The sequence below is a fragment of the Oncorhynchus keta genome, chromosome 11 (assembly GCF_023373465.1).
Source record: "Oncorhynchus keta strain PuntledgeMale-10-30-2019 chromosome 11, Oket_V2, whole genome shotgun sequence".
Classification (NCBI taxonomy): domain Eukaryota; kingdom Metazoa; phylum Chordata; class Actinopteri; order Salmoniformes; family Salmonidae; genus Oncorhynchus; species Oncorhynchus keta.
This window is the reverse complement of record NC_068431.1, coordinates 515224-540137: the sequence shown is the minus strand read 5'-3', so window position 1 is coordinate 540137 and position 24914 is coordinate 515224. Positions and strand designations below refer to the sequence as shown.

At 44.0% G+C, this 24914-nt stretch overlaps 1 pseudogene; it reads left to right on the top strand.

Moving 5' to 3' along the window:
• LOC118378693 (neurobeachin-like) overlaps nucleotides 1–24914 on the top strand; it is a 257394-nt pseudogene that overhangs the window by 189121 nt on the left and 43359 nt on the right.

Sequence of the window (24914 nt, the reverse complement as noted above, 5' to 3'; positions counted from 1 at the left end):
GTGTTTGGGATCATTGTCATGCTGAAAGACCCAGCCACGTTTTCACTCAAAATCTCACGATACATGGCCCCATTCATTCTTTCCTTTACACGGATCAGTCGTCCTGGTCCCTTTGCAGAAAAACAGCCCCAAAGCATGATGTTTCCACCCCCATGCTTCACAGTAGGTATGGTGTTCTTTGGATGCAACTCAGCATTCTTTGTCCTCCAAACACGACGAGTTGAGTTTTTACCAAAAAGTTATATTTTGGTTTCATCTGACCATATGACATTCTCCCAATCTTCTTCTGGATCATCCAAATGCTCTCTAGCAAACTTCAGACGGGCCTGGACATGTACTGGCTTAAGCAGGGGGACACGTCTGGCACTGCAGGATTTGATTCCCTGGCGGCGTAGTGTGTTACTGATGGTAGGCTTTGTTACTTTGGTCCCAGCTCTCTGCAGGTCATTCACTAGGTCCCCCCGTGGTTCTGGAATTTTTGCTCACCGTTCTTGTGATCATTTTGACCCCACGGGGTGAGATCTTGCGTGGAGCCCCAGATCGAGGGAGATTATCAGTGGTCTTGTATGTCTTCCATTTCCTAATAATTGCTCCCACAGTTGATTTCTTCAAACCAAGCTGCTTACCTATTGCAGAGTCAGTCTTCCCAGCCTGGTGCAGGTATACAATTTTGTTTCTGGTGTCATATGACAGCTCTTTGGTCTTGGCCATAGTGGAGTTTGGAGTGTGACTGTTTGAGGTTGTGGACAGGTGTCTTTTATACTAATATAATAATAATATAATAATAATATAATAATATATGCCATTTAGCAGACGCTTTTATCCAAAGCGACTTACAGTTATGTGTGCATACATTCTACGTATGGGTGGTCCCGGGAATCGAACCCACTACCCATGGCCTTACAAGCGCCATGCTCTACCAACTGTGCTACAGAAGGACCACAGGAGTAGTCAAGTTCAAACAGGTGCCATTAATACAGGTAACAAGTGGAGGACAGAGGAGCCTCTTATAGAAGAAGTTACAGGAGTTACAGGTCTGTGAGAGCCAGAAATCTTGCTTGTTTGTAGGTGACCAAATACTTATTTTCCACCATAATTTGCAAATAAATTAATACAAAAATCCTACAATGTGATTTTCTGGATTTCTTTTCTCATTTTGTCTGTCATAGTTCTAGTGTACCTATGATGAAAATTACAGGTCTCTCTCATATTTTTAAGTGAGAGAACTTGCACAATTGGTGGCTGACTAAATACTTTTTTGCCCCACTTTAGTATATGCATATGATACATTTAGAAATGAATAACTGTCTGTTCTATCTTATCCAGCTGTGATAATGTAGTAGTTGACATTGATTAACGCTGTCTGCTTGTCTGCCCCCCCACTCCACAAGCCGCTCTGTCAGACCTACTGTCTGAGATTATCCATTCTTTACAATTTAGCTTTAGTTACAATTTACCTTTAGTTACAATTGAGCTTTAGTTACAATTTAGCTGTAGTTACGATTTAGCTGTAGTTACAATTTACCTTTAGTTACAATTGAGCTTTAGTTACAATTTAGCTTTAGTTACAATTTAGCTTTAGTTACAATTTAGCTTTAGTTACAATTTAGCTGTAGTTACAATTTAGCTTTTGTTGTAATTTAGCTGTAGTTACGATTTAGCTGTAGTTACAATGTAGCGTTATCTACACTCTTAGAAAAAAGGGTTCCAAAAGGGTTCTCCGGCTGTCCTCATAGGTGAACCCTTGTTGGTTCCAGGTAGAACCCTTTTTGGTTCCAGGTAGAACTCTTTTGGGTTCCAGATAGAACCCTCTGTGGAAATCATTCTACCTTGAACCAAAAAGGGTTATTCTATGGGGACTGGGTTAGAGGTTAGAGAGCACCTTTCGGGACAGCCCGAAGAACCCTTTTATCTAAGAGTAGTAGTTCATCTACCGTTTGCAACCTGTCATTTGCAAAAACAATAAAAACTATTGTTCCTTAAAATTGGAATCGTGAGTCATTGTGATCGACAGAGTCTGTGTGTTTCATCAACTTCTTAGGGCCAAATCCTAATTGTGTCGAAAAGGAGCTGGAACTTTCAAACAACACAAATATATATATGAGCTATATTGACAGTCCATGTTACCCTCACAGAAGTCAGGACTCAGTCCTCTGTGTCCCTTAGAAGTCAGTGGTCGTATAATGTTGGTGAGTGTGTGTAGCTTTGTTAGTGAGTGTGTGTTGCTTTAATCTGTGTGTGTGTGTGTGTGTGTGGTTTGTGTATTGCAGTGTCTATTGTGAGGTGGAGCAGTGTGTGCTGCGCAGCGGTTTGCCGCCCCCTGAGCTCAAGCCCTTTAGCTCTCTGGCAGGCTTCCAGACAGCCCCCCGCGATGCAGGACAGTGTCTTAGGCAAGGACACCCTAACCCTGACCACTACCTACGACCTCTAACCCCCAGACGATACCTCTATGACCCCTGAAACAGCCTATCAGCCATGATATAAAGGACTATATATAGCATGTTGTGATCCTAGATGGGATTTTAACCTATAATCCTTACTAACCTCTAACCCTTACTAACCCTAACCCTTTCTAACCTCTAACCCTTACTAATCTCTAACCCTAACCCTAACCCTTACTAACCTCTGACCCTTACTAACCTCTAACCCTAACCCGTACTAACCCTAACCCTTACTAACCTCTGACCCTTATTAAACTCTAACCCTAACCCTAACCCTTACTAACCTCTAACCCCGACTGACCTCTAACTCTAACCCCTACTAACCTCTAACCCTAACCCTTACTAACCTCTAACCCTTACTAACCTCTAACCCTATCCCGTACTAACCCTTACCAACCTCTAACCCTAACCCGTACTAACCCTAACTAACCTCTGACCCTTACTAACCTCTAACCCTAACCCTTACAAACCTCTGACCCTTACTAACCTCTAACCCTAACCTGTACTAACCCTTACTAACCTCTAACCCTTACTAACCTCTAACCCTAACCCGTACTAACCCTTACTAACCTCTAACCCTTACTAACCTCTAACCCTAACCCTTACTAACCCTTACTAACCTCTAACCCTAACCCATACTAACCCTTACTAACCTCTAACCCTTACTAACCTCTAACCCTAACCCTAACCCTTACTAACCTCTGACCCTTACTAACCTCTAACCCTAACCCTTACAAACCTCTGACCCTTACTAACCTCTAATCCTAACCCTTACTAACCTCTAACCCTTACTAACCTCTAACCCTAACCCGTACTAACCCTTACTAACCTCTAACCCTTACTAACCTCTAACCCTAACCCTAACCCTTACTAACCTCTGACCCTTACTAACCTCTAACCCTAACCCTTACTAACCTCTAACCCTTACTAACCTCTAACCCTAACCCTTACTAACCACTGACCCTTACTAAACTCTAACCCTAACCCTTACAAACCTCTGACCCTTACTAACCTCTAACCCTTACAAACCTCTGACCCTTACTAACCTCTAACCCTAACCCTTACTAACCTCTGACCCTTACTAACCTCTAACCCTAACCCGTACTAACCCTTACTAACCTCTAACCCTTACTAACCTCTAACCCTTACTAACCTCTAACCCTTACTAACCTCTAACCCTTACTAACCTCTAACCCTTACTAACCTCTAACCCTATCCCATACTAACCCTTACCAACCTCTAACCCTAACCCGTACTAACCCTAACTAACCTCTGACCCTTACTAACCTCTAACCCTAACCCTTACTAACCTCTAACCCTTACTAACCTCTAACCCTTACTAACCCTAACGCTTACTAACCTCTAACCCTTACTAACCCTAACCCTTACTAACCTCTAACCCTTACTAACCCTAACCCTTACTAACCTCTAACCCTTACTAACCTCTAACCCTTACTAACCCTTACTAACCTCTAACCCTTACTACATTTTCGAATTTTGTCCTATCTAGCATGACCATTTAGTGACTGCCGACTGTACACGAACCCTGAACCCTGAACACGAACCCTGAACCCTGTACACGAACCTTGAACACTGAACATGAACCCTGAACATGAATCCTGAACCCTGTACATGAACCCTGAACCCTGTACACGAACCTTGAACACTGAACATGACCCCTGAACATGAATCCTGAACCCTGTATATGATCCCTGAACACTTACCCTGAACCCTGTACATGATCCCTGAACCCTTTACACGAACCTTGAACACTGAACATGAACCCTGAACATGAATCCTGAACCCTGTATATGAACCCTGTACACGAACCCTGAACACGAACCCTGAACACGAACCCTGAACACGAAGCCTGAACACGAACCCTGAACACAAACCCTGAACACTAACCCTGAACCCTAAACACTAACCCTGAACCCTAAACACTAACCCTGATCTCTGTACATGAATCCTGTACATGAACCCTGTACACAAGCCTTGAAAACTAACCCTGAACCCTGTACACTAACACTGAACCGTAAACCCTGAACCCTAAACCCTAACACTGAACACTGAAGTACTAGGCTTAAACTTGACCTCCCTGTCTCTATATCTCTATATCTCTATATTTCTATCTACAGAAGTCTGGAAACATCTACTCATTCAAGGGTTTTAGAACACCTACTCATTCAAGGGTTTTTCTTTATTTGTACTATTTTCTACATTTTGAACAATAGTGAAGAACAGCTACATGAGGAATGTTTTTCCAACAGTCTGGAAGGAGTTCCCACATATGCTGAGCACTTGTTGGCTGCTTTTGCTTCACTCTAAAGGTCCAACTCATCCCAAAACATCTCAATTGGTTTGAGGTCGGGTGATTGTGGAGGCCAGGTCATCTGATCCATCACTCTCCTTCTTGGTCAAATAGCCCTTACACAGCCTGGAGGTGTGTTGGGTCATTGTCCTGTTGAAAAACAAATTATAGTTCCACTAAGCGCAAACCAGATGGGATGGTTTATCGCTGCAGAATGCTGTGGTAACCATGCTAGTTAAGTGTGCATTGAATTCTAAATAAATCACAGACAGTGTCACTAGCAAAGCACCATCACACCTCCTCCTCCATGCTTCACGGTGGGAACCACACATGCTGATATCATCTGTTCACCTCCTCTCCATCTCACAGACACGGCGGTTAGAACCAAAGGTCTCTAATTTGGACTCATCAGACTAAAGGACAGATTTCCACCGGTCTAATGTCCAGTGCTCGTGTTTCTTGGCCCAAGCAAGTCTCTTCTTATTCTTGTTGTCCTTTAGTAGTTGTTTCTTTGCAGCAATTCGACCATGAAGGCCTTATTCACACAGTCTCTTCTGAACAATTGATGTTATGAGATGTGTCTGTTACTTGAACTCTGTGAAGCATTTATTTGGGCTGCATTTTCTGAGGCTGGTAACTCTAATGAACTCATCCTCTGCAGCAGAGGTAACTCTGGGTTTTCCTTTCCTGTGGCGGTCCTCATGAGAGACAGTTTCATCATAGCGCTTGATGGTATTTTGCGACTGCACTTGAAGAAACTTTCAAAATTCTTCAAGTCTTAAAGTAATGATGGACTGTCATTTCTCTTTGCTTATTTGAGCTGTTCTTGCCATAATATGGACTTGGTCTTTTACCGAATAGGGATATCTTCTGTATACCACCCCTACCTTGTCACAACACAACTGATCGGCTCAAACACATTAAGAAGGAAATAAATTCCACAAATTAATTTTTAACAAGGCACACGTGTTAATTGAAATGCATTCCAGGTGACTACCTCATGAAGCTGGTTGAGAGAATGCCAAGATTGTGCAAAGCTGTCATCAAGGCAAATGGTGGCTACTTTGAAGAATCTAAAATATAGATATATTTTGATTTGCATAACACTTTTTTGGTTACTACATGATTCCATGTTTTATATTTAATAGTTTTTATGTCTTCACTATTATTCTACAATGTAGAAAATAGTTTTAAAAAATAAAGAAAAACCCTTGAATGAGTAGGTGTGTCCAAACTTTGACTGGTACTGTGTATAGGCTTTTATATGCTAGGCTAATTTGCTGCTTCTTATTACTCTTGCCTAGTGTATTTTCTATAGTAACTCATTTACACACACACACAAACTCAAATGTCTGCTTGCCTAAGTGCCAGCCTTTCAATCCCATATCGACCCCCATAACACTAAAACAAGCTATAGGTTTGCATTCCATCTTTTTTGGGCAAAGCGAGCATCAAACAGCCTAATTTGTACTAACCCTGTCATGAGGCCTGTCATGAGGCCTGTCATGAGGCCTGTCATAAACCTGTCATAACCCCTGTCATGAGGCCTGTCATGCGGCCTGTCATGAGGCCTGTCATAACCCCTGTCATAAGGCCTGTCATAAGGCCTGTCATAAGGCCTGTCATAAGGCCTGTCATAAGGCCTGTCATAGGGCCTGTCATAAACCTGTCATAAACCTGTCATGAGGCCTGTCATAAGGCCTGTCATAAGGCCTGTCATAAGGCCTGTCATAGGGCCTGTCATAAACCTGTCATAAACCTGTCATAAACCTGTCATAAGGCCTGTCATACGGCCTGTCATAACCCCTGTCATAAGGCCTGTCATAAACCTGTCATAACCCCTGTCATGAGGCCTGTCATACGGCCTGTCATGAGGCCTGTCATAACCCCTGTCATAAGGCCTGTCATAAACCTGTCATAACCCCTGTCATGAGGCCTGTCATACGGCCTGTCATGAGGCCTGTCATAACCCCTGTCATAAGGCCTGTCATAAACCTGTCATAACCCCTGTCATACCCCTGTCATAAGGCCTGTCATAAACCTGTCATAACCCCTGTCATGAGGCCTGTCATACGGCCTGTCATGAGGCCTGTCATAACCCCTGTCATAAGGCCTGTCATAAACCTGTCATAACCCCTGTCATAAGGCCTGTCATACGGCCTGTCATGAGGCCTGTCATACGGCCTGTCATAAACCTGTCATAAGGCCTGTCATAAGGCCTGTCGTAAGGCCTGTCATAGGCCTGTCATAAACCTGTCATAAACCTGTCATAAGGCCTGTCATACGGCCTGTCATAAGGCCTGTCATAAGGCCTGTCATAACCCTGTCATAAAGCCTGTCATAAGGCCTGTCATGAGGCCTGTCATAAGGCCTGTCATGAGGCCTGTCATAAGGCCTGTCATAAGGCCTGTCATGAGGCCTGTCATAAGGCCTGTCATAAGGCCTGTCATAAGGCCTGTCATAAACCTGTCATAAACCTGTCATAAACCTGTCATAAGGCCTGTCATAAGGCCTGTCATAAGGCCTGTCATAACCCTGTCATAAGGCCTGTCATAAGGCCTGTCATGAGGCCTGTCATAACCCCGTCATAAGGCCTGTCATAAGGCCTGTCATACGGCCTGTCATAAGGCCTGTCATAAGGCCTGTCATAACCCTGTCATAAGGCCTGTCATAAGGCCTGTCATACGGCCTGTCATAAGGCCTGTCATACGGCCTGTCATAAGGCCTGTCATAAGGCCTGTCATAACCCTGTCATGAGGCCTGTCATAAGGCCTGTCATGAGGCCTGTCATAAGGCCTGTCATAAACCTGTCATAAACCTGTCATAAGGCCTGTCATGAGGCCTGTCATAAGGCCTGTCATAAACCTGTCATAAACCTGTCATAAACCTGTCATAAGGCCTGTCATGAGGCCTGTCATAAGGCCTGTCATAAACCTGTCATAAGGCCTGTCATAACCCCTGTCATAACCCCTGTCATAACCCTGTCATAAGGCCTGTCATAAGGCCTGTCATAAACCTGTCATAAGGCCTGTCATAAGTCCTGTCATAAACCTGTCATAAGGCCTGTCATAAGGCCTGTCATAGCCCTGTCATAACGTCCAGACTGAGTCTCTTCTACTGGCCAACTGATTGTCTGTCTCCTCTACCTATATCCTTCCTCTCCATCTCTCCTCCCCATCTCCTCTCCTCTCTCCTCTCCCTCTCTCTTCTCCTCTCCTCTCTTCCCTCTCTCTTCCCTCCCTCCTCTCCCTCCCACCTCTCTCCTCTCCCTCCCTCCTCTCTCCCCTCCCTCCCTCCCTCCTCTCTCCCCTCTCCCTCTCTCCTCTCCCTCCCTCCCTCCTCCTCTCCCCTCTCTCCTCTCCCTCCCTCATCTCTCTCCTCTCCTCACCTCTCCCTCCCTCATCTCTCTCCTCCTCCCTCCCTCCCTCCCTCCCTCCCTCCCTCCCTCCCTCCCTCCCTCCCTCCCCCTCCCTCTCTCCTCTCCCCCTCTCCCTCCCTCCCTCCCTCCTCTCCCCCTCTCCTCCCCCCCTCTCTCCTCTCCCTCCCTCCTCTCTCCTCTCCCCCCTCCTCTCTCCTCTCCCCCTCTCGTCTCCCTCCCTCCTCTCTCCTCTCTCCTCTCCCCCTTCTCCTCTCTCATCTCCCCTCCCCCTCTCCTCTCTCGTCTCCCCTCCCTCCCTCCCTCCCCCCCACCCCCATCTCCTCTCTCCTCCCCCATCTCCTCTCTCCTCCCCCTCTCTTCTCTCCTCTCCCTCCCTCCTCTCTCCTCTCCCCCTCTCCCCCTCCTCTCTCCTCTCCCTCCCCCTCTCCTCCCTCTCTCCCTCTCCTCCCCCCTCTCTCCTCCCTCTCTCCCTCCCTCCTCTCTCCCCCCTCTCCTCTCTCCTCTCCCTCCCCTCTCCTCTCTCCCCCTCCTTTCCCCCTCTACAGTATCACCACTAAGTTGGAGCGTGCCCTGGAGAAGGTGGCTCCCCTGCTGAGGGAGATCTTTGTGGACTTCGCTCCGTTCCTCTCTAGGACCCTGTTGGGTAGCCACGGCCAGGAGCTGCTCATTGAAGGTACAGGTGCTGTACACGCCTTTATCTTCTAACCCGACGTCTCTATGTGGAGTGAGTCCCCCATTCACTGTCCAGTCCTCACCATGCTGCTGTCACCACTCACACTGCGCTGGGAGTGTGTGTGTGTGTGTGTGTGTGTGTGTGTGTGTGTGTGTGTGTGTGTGTGTGTGTGTGTGTGTGTGTGTGTGTGTGTGTGTGTGTGTGTGTGTGTGTGTGTGTGTGTGTGTGTGTGTGTGTGTGTGTTTCTCTTGGCTGGCTACCTTACCCATCAGGTATGATCCATGATAATACTCTGGAAAAACCAGACAGTATAAAGTGGTACATTCTCCTGTACACCCTGGTATTACAGTCTAGTTGTATTTAATACACCCTGGTATTACAGTCTAGTTGTATTGATACACCCTGGTATACAGTACCTTGTACCAAAGAGTGTGTCCACTTCCCACCTGCTTGCTGTTGTCTGCCTGTCTGTCTGTCTGCCTGGCTGTCTGCCTGTCTGTCTGCCTGTCTGTCTGCCTGTCTCTCTGTCAATCCTGTCTCTCTGTGTCTGTCTGTCTGTCTGCCTGTCTGTCTGCCTGTCTTAAAACCTCTCTTCTCTTCGTTCTTGTGATCTATCTCTCTCTATTTATTTATTTCTCTCTTTCTCTCTCTTTTTCTGACTCTGCCTCGCTATACCTCTCTCTCTCTGTCGCCTCCCTCTCTGTCTGTCCCTCTCTCTCTCCTCTTTCTTTCTTTCTCTCTCTCTCTCCTCTATCTTACCCTCTCTCTCCCCTCCCTTCTCTCTCTCCCTCCCTTCTCTCTCTCTCTCTCTCTCTCTCTCTCTCCCCTCCCTTCTCTCCGTATCCTTGTAACACTTGTCCTTTCTGTGGAATGCTTCTGTTATCTGACACTATCTAAAGTAATAATGTTAGATCTTAGCTGGGTGGGAAACCTGTAAGAGAGATGTTGGTGAGCTGTGAGTGTCTCTCTGTAGGTCTCCTACCCTTCCTGTGTCTCTCTCTGTAGGTCTCCTACCCTTCCTGTGTCTCTCTCTGTAGGTCTCCTACCCTTCCTGTGTCTCTCTGTAGGTCTCCTACCCTTCCTGTGTCTCTCTGTAGGTCTCCTACCCTTCCCGTGTCTCTCTGTAGGTCTCCTACCCTTCCTGTGACTCTCTGTAGGCCTCCTGATATTCCTGTGTCTCTCTGTAGGTCTCCTACCCTTCCCGTGTCTCTCTGTAGGTCTCCTACCCTTCATGTGTCTCTCTGTAGGTCTCCTACCCTTCCTGTGTCTCTCTCTGTAGGTCTCCTACCGTTCCTGTGTCTCTCTGTAGGTCTCCTACCCTTCCTGTGTCTCTCTGTAGGTCTGTCTCTCTCTGTAGGTCTCCTACCCTTCCTGTGTCTCTCTGTAGGTCTGTCTCTCTCTGTAGGTCTCCTACCCTTCCTGTGTCTCTCTGTTGGTCTCTTACCCTTCCTGTGTCTCTCTGTAGGTCTCCTACCCTTCCTGTCTCTCTCTGTAGGTCTCCTACCCTTCCTGTGTCTCTCTGTAGGTCTCCTACCCTTCCCGTGTCTCTCTGTAGGTCTGTCTCTCTCTGTAGGTCTCCTGATCTTCCTGTGTCTCTCTGTAGGTCTACTGATCTTCCTGTGTCTCTCTCTGTAGGTCTCCTACCCTTCCTGTCTCTCTCTGTAGGTCTCCTACCCTTCCTGTGTCTCTCTGTAGGTCTGTCTCTCTCTGTAGGTCTCCTGATCTTCCTGTGTCTCTCTGCAGGTCTCCTACCCTTCCTGTGTCTCACTCTGTAGATCGCCTACCCTTCCTGTCTCTCTCTGTAGGTGTCCTACCCTTCCTGTGTCTCTCTGTAGGCCTCCTGATCTTCCTGTGTCTCTCTGTAGGTCTCCTACCCTTCCTGTCTCTCTCTGTAGGTCTCCTACCCTTCCTGTGTCTCTCTGTAGGTCTGTCTCTCTCTGTAGGTCTCCTGATCTTCCTGTGTCTCTCTGCAGGTCTGGTGTGTATGAAGTCCAGTACTTCAGTAGTAGAGCTGGTGATGCTGCTCTGTTCTCAGGTATGTACTCTTTTACTCCTCTGTCTCTCTCTCTCTCTCTCTCTCTCTCTCTCTCTCTCTCTCTCTCTCTCTCTCTCTCTCTCTCTCTCTCTCTCTCTCTCTCTCTCTCTCTGTCTCTCTCTCTGTCTCTCTCTCTCTCTCTCTCTCTCTCTCTCGCTCTCTGTTTCATTCTTCCTCTGTCTCTCTCTCTCTCTGTCTTGTTCTGTCTCTGTTTCTGTCTCTCTCTCTCTGTCTTGTTCTGTCTCTGTTTCTGTCTCTCTCTCTCTCTCTGTCTCTGTTCTGTCTCACTCTCTGTCTCTTCACTCTCTCTTTCTCTCTCTCTTTCTCTCTCTCTCTCTCTCTCTCTCTCTCTCTCTCTCTCTCAACTCTCTCACCTCTCTCACTCTCTCACTCTCTCCCGCAAAACACCCGTCTCAACGTCAACAGTGAAGAGACGACTCTGGGATTCTGGCCCTCCAGGCAGAGTTGCAAAGTAAAAGCCATATCTCAGACTGGCCAATAAAAATAAAAGATTAAGATGGGCAAAAGCTTCTATATACTATATACATTTTATGAACACAATCTATTTTACAATAGTTCTATTTTGTTAGTTTTTACTGATGTCCTTCATCAACCTCTCCCATCTTTTACTGCTGTCCTTCCTCTACCCCCAACCATCTATTACTGATGTCCTTCCTCTACCCTCAACCATCTATTACTGATGTCCTTCCTCTACCCTCAACCATCTATTACTGATGTCCTTCCTCTACCCCCAGCCATCTATTACTGATGTCCTTCCTCTACCCTGAACCTCTCCCATCTATTACTGATGTCCTTCCTCTACCCCCAACCATCTATTACTGATGTCCATCCTCTACCCCCAACCATCTATTACTGATGTCCTTCCTCTACCCTCAACCTCTCCCATCTACTACTGATGTCCTTCCTCTACCCTCAACCTCTCCCATCTATTACTGATGTCCTTCCTCTACCCTCCACCCCTCCCATCTATTACTGATGTCCTTCCTCTACCCTCTCCCATCTATTACTGATGTCCTTCCTCTACCCCCAACCATCTATTACTGATGTCCTTCCTCTACCCTCCACCCCTCCCATCTATTACTGATGTCCTTCCTCTACCCTCTCCCATCTATTACTGATGTCCTTCCTCTACCCTCCACCCCTCCCATCTATTACTGATGTCCTTCCTCTACCCTCTCCCATCTATTACTGATGTCCTTCCTCTACCCTCTCCCATCTATTACTGATGTCCTTCCTCTACCCCCAACCATCTATTACTGATGTCCTTCCTCTACCCTCCACCCCTCCCATCTATTACTGATGTCCTTCCTCTACCCCCAACCATCTATTACTGATGTCCTTCCTCTACCCTCAACCATCTATTACTGATGTCCTTCCTCTACCCTCAACCATCTATTACTGATGTCCTTCCTCTACCCTCAACCATCTATTACTGATGTCCTTCCTCTACCCTCAACCATCTATTACTGATGTCCTTCCTCTACACTCAACCTCTCTCATCTATTACTGATGTCCTTCCTCTACCCTCAACCATCTATTACTTATGTCCTTCCTCTACCCTCAACCTCTCCCATCTATTACTGATGTCCTTCCTCTACCCTCAACCTCTCCCATCTATTTCTGATAGATTTTTGAAAGTGAACATTTTTGCTAATAGTATTATTATGTTATTGATCAATTGACTATGACTTTTCAAAGCATCCAGTTGGACAGGTTTCTCAATTTCTTTCTTAGGTTTTTGCATTCTTCATCAAACCATTTGTCATTGTTTTTCATTTTCTGAGATTGACTGCTTGAAATGGCTAGTTTTTATAGGGAAGCTGAGAGCTCCAATATACTGTTTAGTTTTTATAGGGAAGCTGAGATATACTGTTTAGTTTTTATAGGGAAGCTGAGATATACTGTTTAGTTTTTATAGGGAAGCTGAGATATACTGTTTAGTTTTTATATGGAAGCTGAGATATACTGTTTAGTTTTTATAGGGAAGCTGAGATATACTGTTTAGTTTTTATAGGGAAGCTGAGATATACTGTTTAGTTTTTATAAGGAAGCTGAGATATACGGTTTAGTTTTCATAGGGAAGCTGAGATATACTGTTTAGTTTTTGTAGGGAAGCTGAGATATACTGTTTAGTTTTTATAAGGAAGCTGAGATATACTGTTTAGTTTTTATAGGGAAGCTGAGATATACTGTTTAGTTTTTATAGGGAAGCTGAGATATACTGTTTAGTTTTTATAGGGAAGCTGAGATATACTGTTTAGTTTTTATAAGGAAGCTGAGATATAAGGTTTAGTTTTTATAGGGAAGCTGAGATATACTGTTTAGTTTTTATAGGGAAGCTGAGATATACTGTTTAGTTTTTATAGGGAAGCTGAGATATACTGTTTAGTTTTTATAAGGAAGCTGAGATATACTGTTTAGTTTTTATAGGGAAGCTGAGATATACTGTTTAGTTTTTATAGGGAAGCTGAGATATACTGTTTCGTTTTTATAGGGAAGCTGAGATATACTGTTTAGTTTTTATAGGGAAGCTGAGATATACTGTTTAGTTTTTATAAGGAAGCTGAGATATACGGTTTAGTTTTTATAGGGAAGCTGAGATATACTGTTTAGTTTTTATAGGGAAGCTGAGATATACTGTTTAGTTTTTATAGGGAAGCTGAGATATACTGTTTAGTTTTTATAAGGAAGCTGAGATATACTGTTTAGTTTTTATAGGGAAGCTGAGATATACTGTTTAGTTTTTATAGGGAAGCTGAGATATACTGTTTAGTTTTTATAGGGAAGCTGAGATATACTGTTTAGTTTTTATAGGGAAGCTGAGATATACGGTTTAGTTTTTGTAGGGTAGCTGAGATATACTGTTTAGTTTTTATAGGGAAGCTGAGATATACTGTTTAGTTTTTATAGGGAAGCTGATATATACTGTTTAGTTTTTATAGGGAAGCTGAGATATACGGTTTAGTTTTTGTAGGGTAGCTGGGAGCTCCAATATACTGTTTAATCTTTCTGCTGCCAAGTTTACACCTTCACTATTACAGTGGAACGTTTTACCCAGGAAATGTTCTAAAAGGGATTAAATATGTTGTTAGTTTTTTGGTAGATTTCCACACTACTTTCCTTCCATCTATAGCATTTCTTATTACTCAGTTCCTTTGGCTTTGATGCCTCATGATTGAGTTTTGCTCATTATGAAGAGGGTATTGATAGGAATTCTTATAATGCATTATGAAGAGGGTATTGATAGGAAGTCTTATAATGCATTATGAAGAGGGTATTGATAGGAAGTCTTATAATGCATTATGACGAGGGTATTGATAGGAAGTCTTATAATGCATTATGACGAGGGTATTGATAGGAAGTCTTATAATGCATTATGAAGAGGATATTGATAGGAAGTATTATAATGCATTATGAAGAGGGTATTGATAGGAAGTCTTATTATAATGCATTATGAAGAGGGTATTGATAGGAAGTCTTATAATGCATTATGAAGAGGATATTGATAGGAAGTCTTATAATGCATTATGAAGAGGGTATTGATAGGAAGTCTTATTATAATGCATTATGAAGAGGGTATTGATAGGAAGTCTTATAATGCTCTATGACGAGGGTATTGATAGGAAGTCTTATAATGCATTATGACGAGGGTATTGATAGGAAGTCTTATAATGCATTATGAAGAGGATATTGATAGGAAGTCTTATAATGCTCTATGACGAGGATATTGATAGGAAGTCTTATAATGCATTATGAAGAGGGTATTGATAGGAAGTGTTACCAAGTTGTCTTCGCACTTCTCTTCTTCCTCACCAAGTTTACAGAAACAATGATAACAACATACTGTCATTATGAACCTTCTAGAGTAACATAGACTGGTACAATGGACCTTCTAGAGTAACATAGACTGGTACAATGGACCTTCTAGAGTAACATAGACTGGTACAATGGACCTTCTAGAGTAACATAGACAGGTACAATGGACCTTCTAGAGTAACATAGACTGGTACAATGAGCCTTCTAGAGTAACATAGACAGGTACAATGAGCCTTCTAGAGTAACATAGACAGGTACAATGAGCCTTCTAGAGTAACATAGACAGGTACAATGGACCTTCTAGAGTAACATAGACTGGTACAATGGACCTTCTAGAGTAACATAGACTGGTACAATGGACCTTCTAGAGTAACATAGACTGGTACAATGGACCTTCTAGAGTAACATAGACTGGTACAATGGACCTTCTAGAGTAACATAGACAGGTACAATGGACCTTCTAGAGTAACATAGACTGGTACAATGAGCCTTCTAGAGTAACATAGACAGGTACAATGAGCCTTCTAGAGTAACATAGACAGGTACAATGGACCTTCTAGAGCAGGGGTGTCAAAGTCAAATGGACGGAGGGCCAAATAAAAAATTTAGCTACAAGCCGAGGGCCGGACTGTTCGAATGTTCATTGAAAATTTTTTAAATGACGCATATAGTCTAGTGAACCTAATTGAACCTACTGAAAACCTAACAAATATATTCCAATATGATCAGATAAATAAAGCAATATTTTCTTATGGCTCTGTCAGTAATCTTTAATTTTCAACAGACACAAAAGACAAATTTCCTTTATATAAAAATCCCCATAACATGAACATTAAATGAAAGAAACCGGTATTCAAGGCACCATCAGTAGCCTATATTTTCTATTTTAGCAAAAGTGGGCTAAATTTACTTCAAAGAAAAAAACAATAATAGCAATTTTCTATCATCCACTCAACTGAAATATTTTCAGAAATGCCTTGAACTGGCGGTGATTCAAACCTTTGGCTCTGATAAAGTTAACTGTGTGCGTGATGATGCTCATTACATGCTCCATTTTCAAGGCTTTACCGCACAACGCTTCCTGGTGTATGATACAATGATAAGCTGTCAGCTCACCTGTCGCGTTTTCCTCTTGCATCTTTTCCCGTATCTTCGCCACCAGTCCGCTCCTGTGTCCACACATCGCAGGTGCTCCGTCGGTTGTCAAACCCACGAGTTTTTCCCAAGGCAGCTCCATCTCATTTACACATCTTGACACCTCTTCATACAAATCATGCCCCGTAGTTGTGCCATGCATAGGACGTAAAGCCAAAAACTCCTCTGTCACGCTTAGGCTGGAGTCCACTCCGCGGATGAAAATTGACAACTGGGCAATGTCAGAAATGTCGGTGCTCTCATCCACAGCCAAGGAATATGCAATGAAATCTTTTCCCTTTTTCACAAGCTGCTCTTTTAGATTGATGGACAACTGGTCTACTCTCTCGGCAATGGTGTTTCTGCTCAGACTCACATTTAAAAAGAGTTGCCTTTTTTCTGGGCAAACTTCGTCACAAACTTTAATCATGCAGTTTTTGATGAAATCCCCTCCGTAAATGGCCGGGCTGATTTAGCGATCTCTTCTGCCAAAATAAAACTGGCCTTGACAGCAGCCTGGCCTTGTGATTTGGCTTTTTTGAACAGAGCCTGTCGAGATTTGAGGCCTCGTTTTAATTCCTCTGCCTTTTGTAGCCTTTGTTCCATGTCCATATTCTTGTTTTTGTCCGCGTGTTTCGTTTCATAATGTCGTCTCAGATTATACTCTTTCAGTACCGCCACACTTTCTCCACACAGAAGACACACAGGTTTTCCAGCTACCTCCGTGAACAAATACTCCGACTCCCACCTTGTTTGAAACCCCGGTTCTCAGTGTCCACCTTCCGTTTTGCCATTTTTGATGGGTATCTGAAAGTTAATTTTACTGTGATGCTGACAACTGCTGTGCCAATAAATATTGAAATGAAGCAGCCTACTGCTCGGTGCGTCACCGTTGCATTGTGGGAAATGTAGTATTGGTGCGTGTAAAAGATCTGCGGGCTGCCGGCTTGCTGCGGTCTGCGGGCCGGTTCTAATAATAAATCAAGATCATCCCAGGGGCCGTAAAAAACCTTCTCGCGGGCCGGATGTGGCCCGCGGGCCTTGACTCTGACATATGTGTTCTAGAGTAACATAGACAGGTACAATGGACCTTCTAGAGTAACATAGACAGGTACAATGGACCTTCTAGAGTAACATAGACAGGTACAATGGACCTTCTAGAGTAACATAGACAGGTACAATGGACCTTCTAGAGTAACATAGACAGGTACAATGGACCTTCTAGAGTAACATAGACAGGTACAATGGACCTTCTAGAGTAACATAGACAGGTACAATGGACCTTCTAGAGTAACATAGACAGGTACAATGAGCCTTCTAGAGTAACATAGACAGGTACAATGGACCTTCTAGAGTAACATAGACAGGTACAATGGACCTTCTAGAGTAACATAGACAGGTACAATGGACCTTCTAGAGTAACATAGACAGGTACAATGAGCCTTCTAGAGTAACATAGACAGGTACAATGGACCTTCTAGAGTAACATAGACAGGTACAATGGACCTTCTAGAGTAACATAGACAGGTACAATGGACCTTCTAGAGTAACATAGACAGGTACAATGGACCTTCTAGAGTAACATAGACTGGTACAATGGACCTTCTAGAGTAACATAGACAGGTACAATGAACCTTCTAGAGTAACATAGACAGGTACAATGGACCTTCTAGAGTAACATAGACAGGTACAATGAACCTTCTAGAGTAACATAGACAGGTACAATGGACCTTCTAGAGTAACATAGACAGGTACAATGAGCCTTCTAGAGTAACATATACAGGTACAATGGACCTTCTAGAGTAACATAGACAGGTACAATGGACCTTCTAGAGTAACATAGACAGGTACAATGAGCCTTCTAGAGTAACATAGACAGGTACAATGGACCTTCTAGAGTAACATAGACAGGTACAATGGACCTTCTAGAGTAACATAGACTGGTACAATGGACCTTCTAGAGTAACATAGACAGGTACAATGGACCTTCTAGAGTAACATAGACAGGTACAATGGACCTTCTAGAGTAACATAGACAGGTACAATGAGCCTTCTAGAGTAACATAGACAGGTACAATGGACCTTCTAGAGTAACATAGACAGGTACAATGAACCTTCTAGAGTAACATAGACAGGTACAATGGACCTTCTAGAGTAACATAGACAGGTACAATGAGCCTTCTAGAGTAACATAGACAGGTACAATGGACCTTCTAGAGTAACATAGACAGGTACAATGGACCTTCTAGAGTAACATAGACAGGTACAATGAGCCTTCTAGAGTAACATAGACAGGTACAATGGACCTTCTAGAGTAACATAGACAGGTACAATGGACCTTCTAGAGTAACATAGACAGGTACAATGGACCTTCTAGAGTAACATAGACAGGTACAATGAGCCTTCTAGAGTAACATAGACAGGTACAATGGACCTTCTAGAGTAACATAGACAGGTACAATGGACCTTCTAGAGTAACATAGACAGGTACAATGGACCTTCTAGAGTAACATAGACAGGTACAATGAGCCTTCTAGAGTAACATAGACAGGTACAATGGACCTTCTAGAGTAACATAGACAGGTACAATGGACCTTCTAGAGTAACATAGACAGGTACAATGGACCTTCTAGAGTAACATAGACAGGTACAATGGACCTTCTAGAGTAACATAGACTGGTACAATGGACCTTCTAGAGTAACATAGACAGGTACAATGAACCTTCTAGAGTAACATAGACAGGTACAATGGACCTTCTAGAGTAACATAGACAGGTACAATGAACCTTCTAGAGTAACATAGACAGGTACAATGGACCTTCTAGAGTAACATAGACAGGTACAATGAGCCTTCTAGAGTAACATATACAGGTACAATGGACCTTCTAGAGTAACATAGACAGGTACAATGGACCTTCTAGAGTAACATAGACAGGTACAATGAGCCTTCTAGAGTAACATAGACAGGTACAATGGACCTTCTAGAGTAACATAGACAGGTACAATGGACCTTCTAGAGTAACATAGACTGGTACAATGGACCTTCTAGAGTAACATAGACAGGTACAATGGACCTTCTAGAGTAACATAGACAGGTACAATGGACCTTCTAGAGTAACATAGACAGGTACAATGAGCCTTCTAGAGTAACATAGACAGGTACAATGGACCTTCTAGAGTAACATAGACAGGTACAATGAACCTTCTAGAGTAACATAGACAGGTACAATGGACCTTCTAGAGTAACATAGACAGGTACAATGAGCCTTCTAGAGTAACATAGACAGGTACAATGGACCTTCTAGAGTAACATAGACAGGTACAATGGACCTTCTAGAGTAACATAGACAGGCACAATGGACCTTCTAGAGTAACATAGACAGGTACAATGGACCTTCTAGAGTAACATAGATAGGTACAATGAGCCTTCTAGAGTAACATAGACAGGTACAATGGACCTTCTAGAGTAACATAGACAGGTACAATGAGCCTTCTAGAGTAACATAGACAGGTACAATGGACCTTCTAGAGTAACATAGACAGGTACAATGGACCTTCTAGAGTAACATAGACAGGTACAATGGACCTTCTAGAGTAACATAGACAGGTACAATGGACCTTCTAGAGTAACATAGACTGGTACAATGGACCTTCTAGAGTAACATAGACTGGTACAATGGACCTTCTAGAGTAACATAGACAGGTACAATGAACCTTCTAGAGTAACATAGACAGGTACAATGAACCTTCTAGCATAATATAGAATTTGTGGGCCCACGATTTGGGAAACGTGTGCAGCTCAACTCATGAGGTAATTCTACATTCATTGTCCACCTTATGTTTTTAAATGAGTCTTTTAAGTCATTCTCAGAGCTTACCGTTTGTCAGTCCCCCGTAGATGCAGCACTAAGCAACCAATGATGAGGGCTGTTTTTTGATCGACAGTTCTAAAGTGCTATCAGACGGGCGTCTGGTTACAGACCCGCCCTTTTTGACAGCGTGAACTGTTGTGTCTGCTGCGGTGTCAATGAGGATGAATCGGCAATTTTCCAAATGTGATTTTCGTGCGCTTCGCCACCGTTTGTCTCTTCCAAACAGGCACAATGATTCATGAAATGCAGGAACATACTTTTACTATATTATCCAACCATGTCCTCTCTCTCTACTGTCTTTTACTATATTATCCAACCATGTCCTCTCTCTCTACTGTCTTTTACTATAATATCCAACCATGTCCTCTCTCTCTCTACTGTCTTTTACTATATTATCCAACCATGTCCTCTCTCTCTCTACTGTCTTTTACTATATTATCCAACCATGTCCCCTCTCTCTACTGTCTTTTACTATAATATCCAACCATGTCCTCTCTACTGTCTTTTACTATATTATCCAACCATGTCCTCTCTCTCTACTGTCTTTTACTATATTATCCAACCATGTCCTCTCTCTCTACTGTCTTTTACTATAATATCCAACCATGTCCTCTCTCTCTCTACTGTCTTTTACTATAATATCCAACCATGTCCTCTCTCTCTCTACTGTCTTTTACTATATTATCCAACCATGTCCTCTCTCTCTCTACTGTCTTTTACTATATTATCCAACCATGTCCCCTCTCTCTACTGTCTTTTACTATAATATCCAACCATGTCCTCTCTCTCTACTGTATTTTACTATATTATCCAACCATGTCCTCTCTCTCTACTGTCTTTCACTATATTAACCAACCATGTCCTCTCTCTCTACTGTCTTTTACTATATTATCCAACCATGTCCTCTCTCTCTACTGTCTTTTACTATATTATCCAACCATGTCCTCTCTCTACTGTCTTTTACTATATTATCCAACCATGTCCTCTCTCTACTGTCTTTTACTATATTATCCAACCATGTCCTCTCTCTACTGTCTTTTACTATATTATCCAACCATGTCCTCTCTACTGTCTTTTACTATATTATCCAACCATGTCCTCTCTCTCTACTGTCTTTTACTATATTATCCAACCATGTCCTCCCTCTCTACTGTCTTTCACTATATTATCCAACCATGTCCTCTCTCTCTACTGTCTTTTACTATATTATCCAACCATGTCCTCTCTCTCTACTGTCTTTTACTATATTATCCAACCATGTCCTCTCTCTCTACTGTCTTTTACTATATTATCCAACCATGTCCTCTCTCTACTGTCTTTTACTATATTATCCAACCATGTCCTCTCTCTACTGTCTTTTACTATATTATCCAACCATGTCCTCTCTCTCTACTGTCTTTTACTATATTATCCAACCATGTGGTCCTTCTGTAGCTCAGTTGGTAGAGCATGGCGCTTGTAACGCCAGGGTAGTGGGTTCGATTCCCGGGACCACCCATACGTAGAATGTATGCACACATGACTGTAAGTCGCTTTGGATAAAAGCGTCTGCTAAATGGCATATTATTATTTATTTATTATTATGTCCTCTCTACTGTCTTTTACTATATTATCCAACCATGTCCTCTCTCTCTGCTGTCTTTTACTATAATATCCAACCATGTCCTCTCTCTCTGCTGACTTGGTCTTTGAGGACCAAGCGCCACTTGGAAAACACCGATAGCCCAAACAAGGTGGGGCAGGGCCCGTAGATAACATGCAGAAGTAGAAACATAATGATTCTCACCTCTGACTTTTGTTCTTCAGCTTTGTCCTCTGGGGGTATGAGTGTTTTTCCACTAGTTGTTCAAGATTACAGTTGAGATGTTCTTGTCCTTTTAGGGGTCCACTCCTCTCATCCTCCTCTCCTCTCTTCTCCTTTCTAAACCTCCTCTTCCCTCTTCTCTTCTCCTCTCCAGTCCTCTCCTTTCCCAACCTCCTCTTCTCTTCTCCTCTCCAGTCCTCTCCTTTCACCACCTCCTCTTCTCTCTTCTCCTCTCCAGTCCTCTCCTTTCCCAACCTCCTCTTCTCCTCTCCAGTCCTCTCCTTTCCCAACCTCCTCTTCTCTCTTCTTTTCTCCTCTGCAGTCCTCTCCTTTCCCAACCTCCTCTTCTCTTCTCCTCTCCAGTCCTCTCCTTTCCCAACCTCCTCTTCTCCTCTCCAGTCCTCTCCTTTCCCAACCTCCTCTTCTCTCTTCTTTTCTCCTCTGCAGTCCTCTCCTTTCCCAACCTCCTCTTCTCTCTTCTTTTCTCCTCTGCAGTCCTCTCCTTTCCCAACCTCCTCTTCTCTCTTCTCTTCTCCTCTCCAATCCTCTCCTTTCTAAATCTCCTTTCTTCTTTCTATCCATTTCCTCCTGACTTTTCTGCTGTCCCATCCTCTTCTCCTCTTCTCCTTATGTTGTCTCCGTCCTGTCCACCTTTCTTCTCCTCACCTCTCTTCCTATGACATCCTCCTCTCTCTCTCATCGTCTCCTCTACACTTCTCACTTTCCTTTATCTCTCATCTCCTCCTCCCCTCTTCCCTCCTTTCCTCTCCTCTCCTCCCCCTCTCCTGTCCTCTCCTCTACCTGTCAGTGTGTCTAGTATTACCCAGGGCTCCAGCCTTGTCTTCCATTAGGGGCCCATGGGACAGAACCCTAGCCCGGATATTGATCCCTGGGATGGGGAAGTGAACCTGAGACGCTCCCCTGAGTTCTCCAGACCCATCCCGGCCATGGAGATAATGTAGCTCTCTCTCTCTCTCACTATCTCTCTCTCTCTCTCTCTCTCTCTCTCTCTCTCTCTCTCTCTCTCTCTCTCTCTCTCTCTCTCTCTCTCTCTCTCTCTCTCTCACTATCTCTCTCTCTCTCTCTCTCTATCTCTCTCACTATCGCTCTCACTATCTCTCTCTCTCTCTCTCTCTCACTATCTCTCTCTCTCTCTCACCATCTCTCTCTCACTCTCTCTCTCTCTCTCTCTCTCTCTCAATTCAATTCAAGGGCTTTATTGGCATGGGAAACATGTGTTAGCGTCTCTCTCTCTCTCTCTCTCTTTCTCCCTCTATCATGGGTTTCAACTGGCTTCGATTAAGCTCTTAGTCAGTAGAGCTAATGATGCAGTCTGCATCCTGTATACTGTCTGGGAAAATGTGTCTGATTTTGGTCACATGATAGAGAGGGTTCGGTTGTGATATTGGGTATTTGAGTATTCAACTGAAATTAATCACAACTAGGGCTTTTGCGGTGACCATATTACCATCGCAAAATTACCGTCACAAAATCCAGGCCAATAGGCTTCTCCTATTGGCTGACGCTCATTAGTCTACCAAACGTGTTAACTGCCTGGTACCCAGTACTCTATTGTCCATCTAATCACTCTGACATCAATAGAAATCTAATGGAATATCTGATCAAGGACTTCGTGAGATCTCATGTTGCACAACATTTACATATACTATGCAATTGCGCAAGAAAACAGAGTGTACAGATTACCTCAACTAACCACATTGACCCTGTACCGGTACCCCCTGTATATAGCTTCCACATTGACTCTGTACCGTAACACCCTGTATATAGCCTCCACATTGACTCTGTACCGGTACCCCCTGTATATAGTCTCCACATTGACTCTGTACCGGTACCCCCTGTATATAGCTTCCACATTGACTCTGTACCGTAACTCCCTGTATATAGCCTCCACATTGACTCTGTACCGTAATACCCTGTATATAGCCTCCACATTGACTCTGTACCGGTACCCCCTGTATATAGCCTCCACATTGACTCTGTACCGTAACACCCTGTATATAGCCTCCACATTGACTCTGTACCATAATACCCTGTATATAGCCTCCACATTGACTCTGTACCGTAATACCCTGTATATATCCTCCACATTGACTCTGTACCGTAACACCCTGTATATAGCCTCCACATTGACTCTGTACCGTAACACCCTGTATATAGCCTCCACATTGACTCTGTACCGGTACCCCCTGTATATAGCCTCCACATTGACTCTGTACCGGTACCCCCTGGATATAGCCTCCACATTGACTCTGTACCGTAATACCCTGTATATAGCCTGCACACTGACTCGGTACCGGTGCCCCCTGTATATAGCCTCCACATTGACTCTGTACCATAATACCCTGTATATAGCCTCCACATTGACTCTGTACCGTAACACCCTGTATATAGCCTCCACATTGACTCTGTACCATAATACCCTGTATATAGCCTCCACATTGACTCTGTACCGGTACCCCCTGTATATAGCCTCCACATTGACTATGTACCGGTACCCCCTGTATATAGCCTCCACATTGACTCTGTACCGGTACCCCCTGGATATAGCCTCCACATTGACTCTGTACCGGTACCCCCTGTATATAGCCTGCACATTGACTCTGTACCGGTACCCCCTGTATATAGCCTCCACATTGACTCTGTACTGTAATACCCTGTATATAGCCTCCACATTGACTCTGTACCGGTACCCCCTGTATATAGTCTCCACATTGACTCTGTACCGTAACACCCTGTATATAGCCTCCACATTGACTCTGTACCGGTACCCCCTGTATATAGTCTCCACATTGACTCTGTACCGTAATACCCTGTATATAGCCTCCACATTGACTCTGTACCGTAATACCCTGTATATAGCCTCCACATTGACTCTGTACCGTAACACCCTGTATATAGCCTCCACATTGACTCTGTACCGTAATACCCTGTATATAGCCTCCACATTGACTCTGTACCGGTGCCCCCTGTATATAGCCTCCACATTGACTCTGTACCGGTACCCCCTGTATATAGCCTCCACATTGACTCTGTACCGTAACACCCTGTATATAGCCTCCACACTGACGTGGTGGTACGTGGTGGTACGTGGTGGTACGCGGTGGGGCGTGGTGGTACGCGATGGTACGTGGTGGGCCGTGGTGGGCCGTGGTGGTCTGTGGTGGTCCATTGTGGTCCGTGGTGGTTAGTAGTGGTCCGTAGTGGTCTGTAGTGGTCCGTGGTGGTCCGTAGTGGTCCGTGGTGGTCCATAGTGGTCCGTGGTGGTCCGTGGTGGTTAGTAGTGGTTAGTAGTGGTCCGTAGTGGTCCGTGGTGGTTAGTAGTGGTTAGTAGTGGTCCGTGGTGGTCCATAGTTGTCCGTGGTGGTCCATAGTGGTCCGTGGTGGTTAGTAGTGGTCTGTGGTGGTCC